Genomic DNA, 16860 nt, shown 5'->3' with positions numbered 1-16860 from the left:
AAAGTTCCCGTGACCTCCTCAGGTTTGATTAATCCTCTAGAACAGCTCACAGAACTCAAGGAAACATGTTATTTACTAGATCACCAGTTTCTTATACAAAGATGTGACTCCGGAACAGCTAGATGGAAGAGATGCATAGGGCAAGGCACCGGGAAAGAACGGAGCTTACACGCCCTTTCCAAGCACAGCACTCTCCCTTACCTCCAAGTGTTTACCAACCTGGAAGTTCTCTGAACCAAATTCTTTTTTTTTTTTTTTTTTTTTTTTTTTTTTTTTATGCAGGTTTCATTACTTGGGCATGATTAATTGAATCATTCATTGGTCATTGGTTATTGATCAAATCTCCAGACCCTCTCTCCTCCTGGAAGATCATGGGGTGAGACTGAAAGTTCCAACCCTCTGATGACAGAGTTGATTCCCCGGGGGAACCAGCCCAGGTCCTTGAGTTACCTAGGGTCTTTGCAAAAGTCACCTCATTAACATAACAAAAGACATTTCCGTGGCTCTTATCATAAGAGATTTCAAGGATTTTAGGAGAGGTGCCAGAAATAGGACAGGGACCAAATATATCCAAGCAGTGCCCCCCTTATCCGAGGTTTCCCTTTCCATAGTTTTAGTTACCTGTGGTCGACCGCGGGTTTGGAAGCAGACCATACTCTTTGTGACGAATCGTCGGAAGGTGAATAGAAGCCTAGCGTGATCGTCCTTCTGACGAATCGTCAGCAGGTCAACAGAAACTAATGTTACTTATATACGTCCCGTTGCGTCTGTCATTTCACTTTGCTCAGTCTTGTCGTGTGGGCGTTTTACCTTCTCCTGTGGTCGCAAGAAGGGTGAGTACAGTACAGTAAGATATTTTGAGAAAGACCGCATCATTTTTTATTACGGTGTATTGTTATAATTGTTCCATTTTTAGTTCGTATTGTTAATCTCTTGCTGTGCCTCATTTATAAGTTAAACTTTATCATAGGTATGTGTGTATAGGAAAAAAACATAGTATATATGGGGTTTGGTACTATCTACAGTTTCAGGCATCTCCTGGGAGTCTCGCAATGTAGTTCTTGCATGTAAGGGGGACTCCTGTGTTTCTTACAAATCGCAATATCACGGGGAGGAATCCAAATTGAAAAATAAATACTGATGGTCATTTTTGTTTATCTTATTAAATTTATTGTAATTTCTCCTTTGTTTTCCAAACTCACTACACAAAGCGCATGATAACTTTCGGATCAGAAAGCAGATTTTTTAAAGACTGTCCGTCTCTACCTTGGGTACTTGCCTAACATTCATTTATCCACTCCTGTACAAAGGTTTGGATGTTACATAAAGAATACAGATCAATGTTTTGTGAAAGACATGCAGCTTTGGGGTCAAATGAGAGGGAAGCTGGGCCCTGGGGTTGCAAAGGTAGCAAGTGTCTGGTCGATTTGGAGTCACCCGCCCCCTCCCACCATATGAAACATTACCAACAACCTCAGCCCTCTTTCCCACAGAGTCCTGGCATCAAACATCCCAACACCCCACTAGTTACCAGCAATTGATTGGAGATGCACACAGGGAGCCATCTACTCATCTTTGCTGGCTTAATAGAGAGTCCTTGCCCCTAAGGCACTGTATCTAATTGGGAGACATGGCAAACAGGAGATAAAGCAAAGTATAAAGATTAATTCCTAGTCCAAAATAACCAAAGAAGAAATGCCAGAAGGCAGTCCGTGATTAATTGCCAAATGAATCATAGGAGGAGGGCATTTTATTTGGGGATGGTGAGAACAAATATTTTCCAATATGTACCAACACTGTCTATGTGATGTCAAAATATGTGGAAGAAAAATGTCTCCACCTCCCACTTTGCAGGTCAGATTCTTTTCCACTCCTGGATGGTCACGGCTGACACACACCTAGTTAAACAGTGACCCTGAACGTGTTGGTTTCTCTCTCTGGGTCTTAATTTTCTTTTACTTTAAAGTGAGTCAGGGGGCTCTGCTATGAGAGGTTGTGGCAAATGTGACAATACGTAAATATTTTGAAACCGTAGGAGAAGGGCATGACAGTTACCGTCGTAAAACCCCTCCAGAGCTTTTATTTTCAGGAACTCAGTTTATCCCACGGTTCAAATAATGGCCTCACCTTGTGTCTGCTGTGATAAGGCATCTTTTCCACTCTACTTGGGAAGATTTGCCAAACAAGTTGTGAGATGGTAATTGAATTTAACCCCCCTTTAGGGTGTCTGTATTGCTTTCTCACCTATGCTTGATAAGAGGTATATAGGCAGATAGTGGTGGTGACAAGGTGGTTACTGAGTGTATGAATTCAAGTTGTGTTGCTTCCCAATAGTGGGGTGGTGGCTACGTCACTTTAATTTGTAAAAGCACGAATTTTGTCATGAGGTTTCACAGCAGCAGAACATTTCGTAGTCTTTTTAGACTGCTTGCCAGCTTGAGGAAGCGTGTGAGGGCAGAGATGCTTATCCCATAGAACGGCAGGATAAGGAATGGCATTTTCCAGTGCTGTGCTAGGAGTCCAAAGACTTGGAGATTAGTGCCAACTTGGCTGCTTAGCTGTATGCCTCTGAGTGTTGTGTCTGTTTTTTTTTTTCTCTCTGCCAAACTCCCACTTTCTCCTTTTTTTTTTTTTTTTTTTTTTTGAGAGCGAGAGTGCTATTGAATAAGGGGAGAGCGGGCGAGAGGGAGAGAGAGAGAAGCAGGGCTCACTCAAAGTTGGGCTCATGTTTTTACTCAAAGCGGGGCTTGAGCTCACCCGAAGCGGAGCTCAAACTCAACCTGATTTGGGGCTCACACTCATGAGCTGTGAGATCATGACCTGAGCTGACGTCAGATGCTTAACAACTGAGCCACCCAGGTGCCTCCCACTTTCCCCTTAGGGTAACAGAAACCCGTTTATCATGATTAACTGACCCTTCTCCATTTAATGCACATCCCTGACTGAGGGATGGAATATGAATAGACCTGACCATTAAGAACAACGGTGTTTGAATGAGAGATGGTCCTGTGACCCAAACTGGGCCAATCAGAGTGAGTCCTGAGACCCTGCTATAAGTTTTAAGGAAGAAGAATTCTCTTTTCCATGGGAGGCTACTAAACTTACAGATGGCTGCCTTCTCACTCTGTGGATCACCTGCCTGAGAATGAAGCCAAACCAGAAGAGAAGAGATGTGCAAGAAGAGAAAAACATATCCCAGATAAATAGGGTGTGATCACCTAGACTCATACATTCCTGAATCCAGAAATACCCCACTCAGGACCTCAGGGGCCTGGGCATCAGGATGTTGGCTGATTTGCTTAAGCTCTGAATTAGGTTTCTGTCATTTGCAGCCAGAGTTCCTAACTTACTGGGTAGGCATTTTTCCATCAGGGCCTCAACTTTCTTTTCTTTAAAGGGCCAGCTCCTTAAAAGAAAACAAAAACTTTATTTTGCCATTTGATTAAAAAAAGAATGTGTGAAAAAAAAGCAGTATATGCTCATTGTAAAGTTCTTATGATATAGGAGAGGTTTCTTAGGTTGTGTCCACGTTTATCCGTTAAGTGTTGCCGTATAACCAATTGTACTCAAATCCAGTGGCTTGAAATAGCGTTTGTTATTACTCATGACTCAAATGTTGAGTTTGTTCTGCCGACGTGACCCAAACTTAGGGGATCCCTCTGGAGGTTGCTTACGTGTCTAAGGTCAGCTGGTGTACTCACATAGCCTCATCTGTAAATCTGGTGAGGCTGGCTGTCAGGTAGGGCAGTGATGTGTTTGGGCTGTTTCTCTTATCACACAGCAGGCTGGTCTGGGGCTTATTCTCGTAGTGGCTGAGCAGGGCCTAAAAGAGCAAGTGGAAGCCTTCTGAGGCCTAGGTTTTTCACTGTCAGAACTTTCCTCCTGCTGCTTCTGTTGGCCAGAGCAAGTCACAATGCCAGCCAGCCAAGATTCAGGAGAAGGAGAAACCGATCCACATTTTGGTGGGAGGAGTTGCAAAATCACATTGCAGGAGGCATACCCACAGGAAGGGGGAATAATAGGTCCTGTTTTTATAATCACTACTTAAATGCAGTGAAATAATCACTGTTAATATTGTAAAGTACTTTCCTTGATTTATACTCAGAATACATATCTTCTATTTCTTTTTATTTTGGAGAATACATATTTTCCGGAAAACATTTCGTTTCATTTTTGGCGGTTGCTTACGAAAAATCAATACTTATGTATTGTCCTGCAACTTATTGTTTTCAATTTGACAGTTTATCTTGAACATATTTTTATGTCTCTGCATATTAACCTCTTCTGTAGAGATTGAATGTAGATCATTTTCTTAGCTCTGGCTTTCTGAGAGTCTGGAATTTTGTGACTCATTATGAATCAAATTTCCCCAATCCTCAAGCTAATGTCTTCAAAGTGGCACGAGAACTGTTGGAATCCCAAACAGCTGAAAAGTTGAGCCTATAATCCTGGCTGAGAATATGTGTCAACTTTGAGTGTTGAGTGATTTCACCCTTGCTGGTTAGCAAATTACTTATCATTATTATTACGAATTTTTATAATGGTAATTACAAGATTGTCTCTATTGAAATTCTAGCAAATGACTCTCATTACCCCATGGAAGTATATGCTCAATGTTCTGGATATAGTTGTCTTCTGGTTTTCACCAATTTAGCAAATGCTAAATAAAATTGGAAGACAGAGTAAGCTACTGAGAAAGGGAGTCCCATTATGGTAAGTGAAATGCTCACCATGTTGATTCCACGGCATCAAGTTAAAGAGCGATGATGGACTGAGGATTATTGGGCTCTGGCTCTTTGGTTTTGAGAAGTCATGAAGTCTTGAGAGCTGCTCACAGTTCTTCAAAGCATGCCCTCATAGTTCCTAAGTACCCTCAGCCGGAAGACAGCTTATACTGTAGTATCCGACTTTGGAAACCTGAACAGATTTCTTTTGTGTTATGATTAAGATCTTTTGGGAAATTTTAGCTAATAGATGTTAGCTAAAGAATGTCAAGGCAGTTATGGATCCTATGGTAAGTGATTCATCACTGAAATAGCTGCTTTCAATCTTTTTTTCCTTTAGCATAACCAACATGTAAGCATCAGTTACATTGACAGAATTGATCGAACCTATGTGATATGGCTAAAAGTGGACTTCTGTATCTATTATAAGGCAGAATTTTTCCCTCTATTCTTTCATTTATTCATTCAAAAATATTTATTGATCATCTACGGTTTGCTATGGGAATATAAAGATGAATACCACAGTTTTTGTCCTCAAAGTCTTACATTTTAGTAAAGAGAAATTGATACCTATAATGTGATTTAAAGAGTTCCATGGACAAGAAGTAATATTATGGTATAAAGAAAATTTGAGATGACTTAGAAAGATACCTAAAAATAATATAATATATAATAGCTTATGTAATATTTCTTTCAGTCAGGTTTCTTCAGAGAAACAGAACTAATAGAAGAATATCTATCTACCGTCTATCTGTTATCTTCTGTTAGGGGAGAGAGAGAGAGTCAGGGAGAGAGAGAGAGAGAGAGAGAGATGGATGGATTTATTTTAAGGAAATGGCTTCCAAGATTTTGGAGGCTGGAAAGTCCAAAATCTGCAGGGCAGGCTGGCAGGCTACAGACTCAGGGAAAGTTCAAGTCCAAAGGCAATCTGATGGCAGAATTTCTTGTTCCTCTGAGAACTCCAATCTTGTTTTCTTAAAGCCTTCAAATGATTGGATGAGACTTACCCACATAATGGACAGTAGTCTGCTTTACTCGCTCTACTGATTTAAATGATAATCACATGTAAAAAAAAATACCTTCACAACAACATCTGGGCTAGCATTCGACCCAAGTTGACATATAAAATTAACCATCACAATCTACCCCTTGTTAATTTGTACCTATACACATTTCCTTAACCCATAGTTAATTTCCAAATAAAGACAATAACAAGGACATACTCATATCTGACATACATGTATCCTTCTTATATCTTAAAAAGCACCAATCCTTGGGCAATGTCTACTCTTCTCCTTGATATGTAACTTAAATATTATGATGTAAAGTTAACAATACTTAAGTACTATGATGTAATGTTAAACCATCTTAGGGTATATGATATGGGAATAAGAGAAGGAAGAAAAAGATATTTGTTTGATATATACACATACAATTGTTACAAAATGAGTAAGTACTAATGACAATTATGGTTTCTGTTTATTTAACTAGCCTTATAGTCATAACTGATATTTATGACTATCATCTACCACTACCCATTTTGTATTCATTTTGTTCCGATCAGGCATCTCAGCTGTTTGTGGTTCTTGTTTTTCTTTTTTAATTTCTGAAAGAGAGAGAAGGGGACAAGGGAAGAGGGAGAAAGAGAGAGAGAGACAGAGAAAGAGAGAGAGAGTGTTAAGCAGGCTCCATACTCAGTGCAGAGCCCAATGCGGGGCTCCATCCCATGACCCTGGGATCATGACTTGAGCCAAAATCAAGAGTGTGATACTCAGCTGAGCCACCCAGGTGCCCCTGAGCTGGTTGTGGTTCTTTACATTGTGTGGTGACCCAACCATTCATTCTTGAAGAGACGGGGCTTTAGTAGTCCTGCCTAATTTTATTTGTTATAGTTTTCCATTGACTTTAATCCCAAAGCAAGAGAGTACTATGGGACACCCTAAAGGATCTCCTATATTCCATACACACTCTTCCTAACCTCCATGTGGAGTGTGATCTGGTTTTCCCTTGGTGATTAGGATCAGTCGCCCCAGCCACCATACTAACTCCCTTCTTTCCTTGTTAATTTGGAGGCATGAGGAGCCCAAAGTGGTAGGGTGGCAGTCTTAACTTCCAATTGATGGAATTATTGTTGTGTTTTCTGGTGAAAGCATTCCTTCCCCTGGAACTAGGACCTCTAGCTCCACAGAGGATAAGGTTTCAGGGTTAGGAAGCCCCAAATTTTGTAAGGATCACTAAGGATATTTGCTAGTAGATCGCCCCTTGATTCCTGGAATCATCCATCTTGGCTATGGAAGAAAGAGCACCATATATTAGATGCTAATTCAGAGCATATATAGCCTCCTAGAGAACCTCGTCTCAGCTCTGCAAGGCTTTGCTCCCTAGCTAGCATTATAATTGAGTCTTTGAAAGATCATTCCACCAGTCTGACAAGCTTGCCACTCCAGAATACTGGGTAACATGCTAAAACCAGTAAATTCCATAATCATAGGCCCATTGCTGCACTTCATTTTCTATGAAGTGAGTTCCTTGATCAGAAGCACTTTTGTGTGGAATAACATGAATGTGGTTAAGGTGTTCTGTAAGTCCACAGATGGTAGTTTTGGCAGAAGCATTGAGTGCAAGGAAGGCAAATCTATATCCAGGTTAAGTGTCTATTCCAGTAAAAACAAAATGCTGCCTCTTTCCTGATGGAAGCAGTCCAGTGTAATCAGCCTGCCACCAGGTAACTGCTGATCACCTGGAGAATGCTGCTAATCAGGAACTCAGTTCTGGTCTCTGCTGCTGAGAGAGGTTAGGAGAGGTTAAGGTCACATAGCTAATAAGGAAATGCAACTCCAAAGTCTGTGTCTTAACTGGTGTACTCTATCTGGCTTGTGGCAATGAGAAATGGCCCCAACGTGAGCACAAAGTAAAATAGTTTTCAGAAAAACCCTGGGGTTTAGGATGAAGTACCTAATTAAACTCACAAGACCTAACTTTGATTACAAGTTAGCTAGTAACTTTTTATATGAGTAGCTCCCTTTATCCTTCTGTGCATAATTTGTAAAATGATCCTATTAACCCAAATCGTGAGTCTTCAAATGATGTTCATAATGTTTGGTTGTTCCAAGGTTCTAGCAGTGAGAGGGCAAATGGGTGGCTTCTGCGTAGCTCCTCACTGCCATCTTTTCTTTAGCCAGAGAATCTTAACTTTCAACAGTTTCATCTGTAGGAGACTGAAGATCACTGGAACCGAAGATCAGATATCTTCTGTCTTCAATACTATAGCAGCGTGATATTGAGATTCAGCCAACATTTACTATACCAGAAGTTCTTCTACTTATGAGCTTTAAACCTAAAACTTGTTTTCAGTTATGTATTGTTTAGTGGATTAACACATCCATGTGTTATTTGTTATGATTTTTCTTAGTTGGACAAGTGGTTCTTTCGCTCCACATGGTATTGGCTTGGATAGCTCATGAAGTTTCATTCAACTAATGACTGAGCTGTAAGGCTCCAGAAGTCCCGTTTCACATGTCTGAGGTCTCAGCACTGGCAGATAGTTAGGAAGCCTTGATTCTTTACCTCGTGTCTTTTCATACTCCATGGCCTCTACGTGAGGCGTCTCCCAACACAGGCTAGCCTGGACTTAGGTAGCATGGTGGCTTCTTTTACTTGTCATTTATGCTATATTTGATTGGTCAGTGCATGTTGCAATGACAGTCCAGGTTTAAAGGGAAGCGAAATAGGGGCGCCTGGGTGGCTCAGGTGGTTGAGTGTCCGGCTTCCACTCAAGTCATGATCTCATGGTTTGTGAGTTCGAGCCCCACTTTGGGCTCTGTGCTGACAGCTCAGAGCCTGGAGCCTGTTTCAGATTCTGTGTCTCCCTTTCTCTCTGCTCCCCACCCTGCTCATGCTCTGTCTCTCTCTGTCTGTCTCAAAAATAAATAAACATTAAAAAATTTTTTAAAAAATAAAGGGAAGAGAAATAGATTTCCACCTCTGATAGTAGGAGCTATGTGTACCTACAGGAAGGAGAAATTATTGGCTTGTTTTTGGTTTCATTGATTTTCTTTACTGGTTTTCGATTCTTTATTTCATTAATTTCTGCTCTGATCTTTATTATTTCCTAACGTCTACTTGTTTTGTGTTAGTTTACTCTTTTATTTCTTCTCTCAGTGTCTTACGTCTTAAGGTAGAAGGTTATGCTATCAATTTCTTTTTCTTTCTCTTTCTTTCTTTCTTTCTTTCTTTCTTTCTTTCTTTCTTTCTTTCTTTCTCTTTCTTTCTGAGAGAGAGTGCACACACACAAGCAGGAGAGAGGGGCAGAGAGAGAGAGAGAGTGCGAAAGCGAATCCTAGGTGGGCTCCATGGTCATGCTTACCACAGAGCACAATGCAGGGCTTGATCCCTCAACCCTGGGATCATGACCTGAGTTGAAATCAAGAGTTGGATGCCAACCAACTGAATCACCCAGGCACCCCATTTCTTTCTTATCTTTAAATATAGTCATTTATAGCTATAAATTTCTCTTTAAACACTCTTTAGCTGCATACCATGAGTTTTGGTATCATGTCTTATTTTCACTCAACACAAAGTGTTTTCTTTCATTCGTGATTTCTTCTTTGATCCATTCGTTATTTAGGAGTGGGTTGTTTAATTTACGATACTTTTGTCTTTCCACAATTTCTTTTATTGACTGATTTATAATTTATTCAGTTGTGGTCAAACAACATACTATGTATTATTTCAGTTATTTTGAATATATTGAGGGTTGTTTTGTGGCCTAGCATATGGTCTGTTCTTTCAAGTGAGTTCCTTATGAATAATGTGTCTCCTCTGTTGTTTGTTGGAGCATTTTACATATGTCTTTTAGGTCTACCTGGTTTACCTTGTTCAAGTCTTCTCTTAACTTATTGATATCATAGTTATATTGAAGGTAAAGTATTGCAGTCCCAGCTGTTACTGTCGAATTGTTTATTTCTTCTGCAGTTCTGTCAGTTTTGCTTCCTGTATTTTGGAGCTCTGTTGTTAGGTGCATAGATGTTTATAACTGTTGTATCTTCCTGACTGACTGACTCTTTACCACTATGAAGTGTCCATATTTATCTCTAGCAACATTTTTTTTGTTTTAAAAAATATTTTGTCTAATATTAGTGTAACTACTTCAGCTTTTTTGTTATTGCTATTTACATGGCATATATTTTCCCCATCCTTTTACTTTCTGTATAGTTGTGTCTTTGAATTTAAAGTGTGTATACTATAGTTGGATCTCTACCTTTTAATTGGATTACTTAATCCATCACATTTGATGTTATTACTATATAATGGGATTTATGTGTGCCATTTTACTTTCTGTTTTCTACATAATACATGTCTAATGTGCTCCCCTATCCTTCCTTTGTTTCTTCCTTATGCATTAAGTGAGTATTTTCTTTTCTTTTTTTTTTTTAACGTTTATTTATTTATTTTTTATTTATTTTTTTTTAATTTTTTTTTCAACGTTTATTTATTTTTGGGACAGAGAGAGACAGAGCATGAACGGGGGAGGGGCAGAGAGAGAGGGAGACACAGAATCGGAAACAGGCTCCAGGCTCTGAGCCATCAGCCCAGAGCCTGACGCGGGGCTTGAACTCACGGACCGCGAGATCGTGACCTGGCTGAAGTCGGACGCTTAACCGACTGCGCCACCCAGGCGCCCATAACGTTTATTTATTTTTGAGACAGAGAGAGACAGAGCATGAACAGGGGAGGGGCAGAGAGAGAGGCAGACACAGAATCCGAAACAGGCTCCAGGTTCTGAGCTGTCAGCACAGAGCCCGATGCGGGGCTCGAACTCACCGACTGTGAGATCATGACCTGAGCTGAAGTCAGACGCCCAACTGACCAAGCCACCCAGGCACCCCTAAGTCAGTATTTTCTAATGAAACATGTAAATTCCTTTAATGATCTTTTCACTATATATTTTTTGGTTATTTTCTTGGTGATTGCTTTAGGGCTGACCAAATACATATGAATTTATAAGAATCAACTTTAGATTTGTTACAAATGTAATTCTGGTATGATACAGACATTCTTCCTATGTAGTTCTATTCCATTTTCCCCTGTTTATGTTATTATTGTTACATATATAACATCTATACATGTTATAGACTCAATAATACATTGTCATAATTATTGCTTTATATAATTTTAAATCTGTAAGCAAACTTGAGAGGAAAAAGGAGACAAGTATATGTTTATAGAGTTTGTTATATTAACCTTCCTATTGACATTTTGCAGTTCTTTTCATTTCTGTGAATTCAAGTTACCATCTGGTGTGATTTCTTTACTCCAGTATAGCTTTGCTCCGACCCACCACCTTTGTGATGTTATTGTCAAATATTCAACACTTCTATGTGTTATAGGCCTAACTATACAAGTATATGCACCTTTTTTTTATACAGCTGCTTATTAAATTAGTTAACAGAAGAAAGTAAATGAAATAATCCTTTATACTGTCTTTTATGACTACACATACCTTTGCTGGTACATATTGTGTGTGTGTGTGTGTGTGTGTGTGTGTGTGTGTGTGTATGGATTTCAGTTACCATCTGGGAATATTTTCTTTCAGGCTAATGAACTTCCTTTAGTTTTCTGATAAGGTGATTAATGACAATTTTTGTAGACAATCTATCTCAAATTATTATAGAATTCAGCAAAGCCATGTGCTGGACCAGAAGCATATCAGCTGTACCTATTACCAACAGATGGCATTAGAGTTTGCATCAGTAGAATCACAAATGCACTTATGATCATATTGGTTGGAGCTTTAAGTTTAAGTAGAGGCCCTTCAGTAACGCTGGCCAGTGTGCTAAGCAAGCCTTCTGGGGAGGATCCCAGGAAGGTCAAAGAAGGGCAAGCTCCCAGGCATGGGCTAGGGCTTTGTAGTGGTCAAAAGTGGCTGCCTTGGTTGGTATGATTCACAAAACAGAGGATAGGAGGCTTCTAGCTTTGGCTTCTTTCTAAGACAAAGAAAATATTCTCAATTATGCTGTGGCAGCTTGAAAATGGGTCATATCTACAGTCTTAGCTATTTTGTGGTGACCCTGTAATCTAAACCAGCTCCTTCCTCTCTATTCAATTTGGAAAAATCATTAAAACGAAACAAGATCCCAATTAGGAAAGACATACTACATAATAGATAATTACTGTTTTTTCAAAAAATGAGTATCTTTGGATATACCTGGATTGGGAGAAGCAGTGCCAAACACCATGGGCTAGGTACCATGCTTTACATCATCAGCAGTTTCTCTCTAATGCTTCATGAAAACAACCCTGTGAGTCAGATGCTATTATCTCCTGTCTATAGAAGCAGAATCTGGAGCTCTGAGAGTTTTTAAGTAACACATCTAGTGAGTGGAAGAGAGTTGAAATTCAGGTCTTTGTGTCCCAAGTCTTATGGCAGTTTTGAGGGTCACAATGGTAAATTTGAGGTGTTGAGAGCACTTTTTAGTTCTTCTGCTTTAGCTTGGACCATTTTTGTTAACATCCCACCCTTTGCCATTCTGCCTGTACCCAGTTTATGGTCCGTGGTTTGCTCTGTTTTATGTGTAGACTGATACCCTAACTAATTATACATTCTATTTGATGGTTCAGTCATTTGGAAATTTTAGCATATATTTTTTTCTGTCCTTTTTACTGATAGGAATAAATTTGTGGTGCACATTTGCCTTCTAAATAGTAAAAAGTTAGACTGGGGTTTGTTGATGTGTCAAGTTGACTTGCAGGTTGTGACACCTTGAACATTCTCATGAAATTATTGTAATCAAAGCTGATTAGATTGCTGGATGGTGGGTGAAAAATACTGGCCTGGCTGTCATGCCATCTTATTGCATCACTCTGTCTACCATAAACCAGTTAACTGACTGTAGGCAAGTTATTTTGTCTTGCTGGACTTTAATTCTGTTCAACTAAGGGGTTGTATCTGATACTCTTAAGGTTCTTTGAATTTAGGACTAGGACTTTGCTATGGCCTCATTAGACCATTAGCTATGGCTCCCATCAGAGGTTAGGAGAAAAAGAACTCCGAAGGCCTAAGAGCTGGTGTTTTCCTTGTCCCTCCATCATTCTAGCTGCAGGGCACACAAGGCAATTGCCCAGCTGTCGGCTCATCCAAGCTCTTTCCCATGCAACCTGTACAGTTCCATTTGAAATCTCATGCCTTGTTACCTTCTGAGATTTTTTGGTTTCTGAATGCAGAGACTCACTTCCCACAATCTTAGTACCACCAGTATAATGATGGTACTTGTTGCCTTGTATTGAGCCCTACTATATTCCAGTGTTATGCTATGTTTTGAACACCTACTATAGGAACTGTTTAAAGCACTTTCCATAGATTATCTCATCTAACAATCGCAACCTGTCAGTAAAGTGGATTCATGATTATCCCTAATGTGTTAAGATGAAGAAAATGAAGACCAGAGAGAGAGTAAGAAGCAGAACTAGGTTTAGAACTCAGGCTCTCTGACACCAGAACCTGTATTTTCACTACCAGCCTGTGTCCTGTGGGAAGTGAAAGATCTCAGTACAATTAACCTGAAAGGGGATTCTGGGCATGTGGTACATCTTTTTAAACTGTATGTCTGCTTCCCAGCGGGAGAGGAATGGAATGAATATTTGGAGATAACCAGGATGTGTAATCTTGGGCTTTAGATAAAATTACTAAAAATAATTTAAGACCAGATAGGAAGTTCTCAGTAGTTCAGAACTAAGAACCACCTATCAAGGTAGGGAGCTAGAAGAAAGAAAGGCAAGTATGGTGTTACCATGGGTAGATGGAAAGGACAGGACCCTTCCATTCAAGTTGGATGATACAAGAATGAAGACCAATAAGCCAAGTGTTTGGGTATCATGTCCCCTGTCACAATTGCATCTAATGGAATTATAGGCTCAAGCAAACCACTTCAAAATGGCTTCTACCTTGGCATGCATGGAGATGTATGCCTATGGCATCAGTCATCTAGCCATAAGACCAAAGAACTGTTCTAACCAGTGTGGCCTCCCACCCATGTGAGGTGCCTTTTGTGGACAACACTGGGTGAGACTACAGAGTGGAGACAGTTGTCCTTTCTGACCTTGCTTCTATTCTTTGGGTCAAAGGTCGTAGGTGGAGAAAGGAACATCCAGGCTACTTCTCACCAAAAACTCATGTCTTAGTCTTTGTGCTCAGATTGTTCATTATCAGCTTGGGAAGGAACATCACTAGGGTTTAAAAGGTCAGAACCAACTATACAGTATCAGTTATTATATCGGTATTTTGGTGGTGGGCAGCACTTTTGTAGTTAAGCTTTCTGCTGACTTGCACTGTTTCTCTGTAGATCACTTATCTTGGTTTAATAAGTAGATGGCAGGTTATTTTGTGTGTTCTTGAATGAATTTGACATGTACACAACTTGAATCAAGCTGAGAAAATTCCCTGTTGCTGCTTTACTCTTTTACCTCAACTTTGACCTTCCCACACAGGAAACACGCTCACAAGAACGATCTTCAGGCTATCTGCTAATGCTGTTGTTCTTCAAGGGCAGTCTAACGTTGCCTTTGCGTAGGTGGGAAAATGGAGACACTTATTCAAGAATAAGTAGCAAACGTACGAAATCTAGAATGTACCCCTCTATGTAGGGGAAAGTTACTAAATAATGAATAATAATTCCTTTTACATAATACAAATATAATACAAATATACATAATACAAATTACAAAAATAGTAATTCTTTTTTTAAAAAAAAGTGCAATTGGGGCACCTGGGTGGCTCAGTCAGTTAAGCATCCGACTTTGACTCAGGTCATGATCTCACCGTTCATGGGTTCGAGCCCCACATCAGGCTCTGTGCTGACAGCTGGAATGTGGAGCCTGCTTCAGTTTCTGTGTCCCCCTCTCTCTCTGCCCCTTCCCTGCTTGTGCTCTGTCTCTGTCTCTCTCAAAAATAAACCTTAAAAAAAAAAAAAAGCGCAACTATTTCCAAAATAAAGCACTCTGGAGTCTAAAATCTCTTTTAAGCCTCTACATCAATGATTTTTATGCAAATTATTTCATTGTTTTTCTTGTGCCAAATGCAAGTAATGATAGTCCTTTTAAAAAGCTTAACAAAGAGCTGTTCTAATGGTGTCAATTTGGTTTTACAGATTCATTTAGCTGGAGGAACCTATTTACAATAGCCAAACAGGATTTTATGGAGTAATTAGTGGCTAGAAAGAAAGAGGAACAAACATTTTCTTGAAATAAGGGGATCTCAAATGCCTTTGGTAAGCAGATAGCTTGTGATGTTCTTCCATTTCCATCAGATTCATCCACTCTGAACTCTAGCTACCATTCCTACAGACCCAAAGTGCACCTTTGTTCCCAAGCAGTGGGGCCAGTGAGAGTGACTTCTGTGGCTTGGATCGGAAGAACTTGATCCAAAGCCAGTCTTCCTTTAGACCAAGAAAATTTTGATTCTGGCATATGTAAGGCTTGGAGAAGGTCTGGTACCATCATAAGGACCATCTACCATTCCCACTCTTCAACCATTTAACAACAAGTTAAAAGTAAATGAGGTAAATCTAGTTTTCATTTTCTAACACTACTGTTGACTACAATCCTGTAATATATAGAAATTCTCGAGCAGTCTAGGTTTGGGAAAACCCCTCCCTTCAATTCCCTAAAAGGATTTCTCTGCCAGCATTGATTTCTGTACCAAGAACTCTATCCTAAGACACTTGTGGCTTTAAGTTTGGCTTATGAAGATGAAGTGAGAATACCCCTGCAGGGATACTTCGACAGCTCCTAAAATGGCTCTCAATGTTCCCTGCCTCCTGGTATTCATGCCCTTGTGCAAGACTGTGCTGAACCTACTGACATGCTTTTTAGAGTAGAATAGGGCAGAGTGATGGGGTGTCACTTCTGGGATTAGATTTTAAAAGACTAATTTCTGTCTTGCTCTTACTCTCTGTCTTTCTCATTTGCTTCTCCTAATGGTAGCCAGCTGCCATGTTGTGAGTTGCCCCTGAGAAAAATTCATGTTGCAAAGAAATGAGGGTGTCTTCTTGGCAATATCCAGTGAGGAGCTGAGACTCTCAGCCCACATGTCATGAGAATATAAATCCTGCTAGTAATTATATAGGTGAATTTGTAAGTGGATCCTTCCCCAGTTAAGCCTTCAAATGAGACCTCAGTACTGATGCTTTGATTGTAGCCTAAGAGATCCTGAAACAGAAGACCCAGCTGAGCTGCTCCTGTGTACTTGGCTCATAGAAACTGAGATGATAAATGTTTTAACCCACTAATTTTGGGGTCTTAAAGTAACATTTGCATCCTAAAGTAGAATAATTATTAAGTCAAGTTCTAATCTTTATCCTAACTCCTCAGTTTTGTACTTTTATTCCTTTGTTTTCAGTTGGATTAAATATGTTAATGTGTATTAAAAATGAATTGCGTATTTTGTTTTCCAACATTAGCATGTAGCATTTGTATGAATAATTATGATTGTAATTTGTTTCTGCTAAAATTGTATCTGTCTCTTTAGCTCTTTCCTGACCCCTTCTTTCTAAAAGCATACTTAATTAAACAGAACTCTTTTTGCAAGTGTCAGAAACCAAATTCAAGCTAGCTTAAGGATAAATTAGGCTTTTTAATTCATGTGTGTGAAAAGTCCAAGGAGGTGGATCTTGGCTTAACTATAACTAGATGCAAGAGTTTCAGGCATCATGACCCAGTTGCTCTCTCTGTCTGTCCATTTCCTCAAACTCTCTGCTTTCCACACTTCTGTCTCTGCACTCTTGGTTCTCTTGTCCTATCATTATTTCCAGGCCAACTCTCTTCTTCCTGTCTGCAAAAATGTTACCCCACGGTTAGGGAATCCAGAGAAAAGGGCAACATCCCCTTTTTCTAGATTATGCAGTGATTCCCCCAAGGGTCTCTGATTGGCTCTGAAGGGTGACACAACCCCTGGCTAAGACCAATTACTATCTGTAGGATGGGCTACTCTGATTGGCCAGGTCCAGCTACATATCTGTCCCTGAGGCAGAGAACTCTTAGTTACCTGGTAGACAACCCCAGAAAAATCAGATGGAATTGGGGAGGGTAAGAGTTCCTAAAAGGGAAAAAAATACCAGGCAGCTATAAAGTACCACATATC

General features: G+C 39.8%; 1 long non-coding RNA gene across 1 annotated transcript in view; it reads left to right on the top strand.

The window, feature by feature from the left end:
- The first annotated feature begins 768 nt into the window (after positions 1-768).
- The window catches only part of LOC123605831, a 180033-nt gene continuing 163941 nt past the window's right edge, over positions 769-16860 (top strand). Inside the window, exon 1 of the long non-coding RNA XR_006715919.1 lies at positions 769-833. This is a non-coding gene — a long non-coding RNA (uncharacterized LOC123605831). The remainder of the gene's footprint in view (positions 834-16860) is intronic.

Source organism: Leopardus geoffroyi, chromosome A2, assembly GCF_018350155.1.
Source record: "Leopardus geoffroyi isolate Oge1 chromosome A2, O.geoffroyi_Oge1_pat1.0, whole genome shotgun sequence".
NCBI classification, from domain to species: Eukaryota; Metazoa; Chordata; class Mammalia; order Carnivora; family Felidae; genus Leopardus; species Leopardus geoffroyi.
The sequence above is the reverse complement of the archived record's forward strand: the minus strand, read 5'-3'. Positions and strand labels throughout refer to the sequence as shown.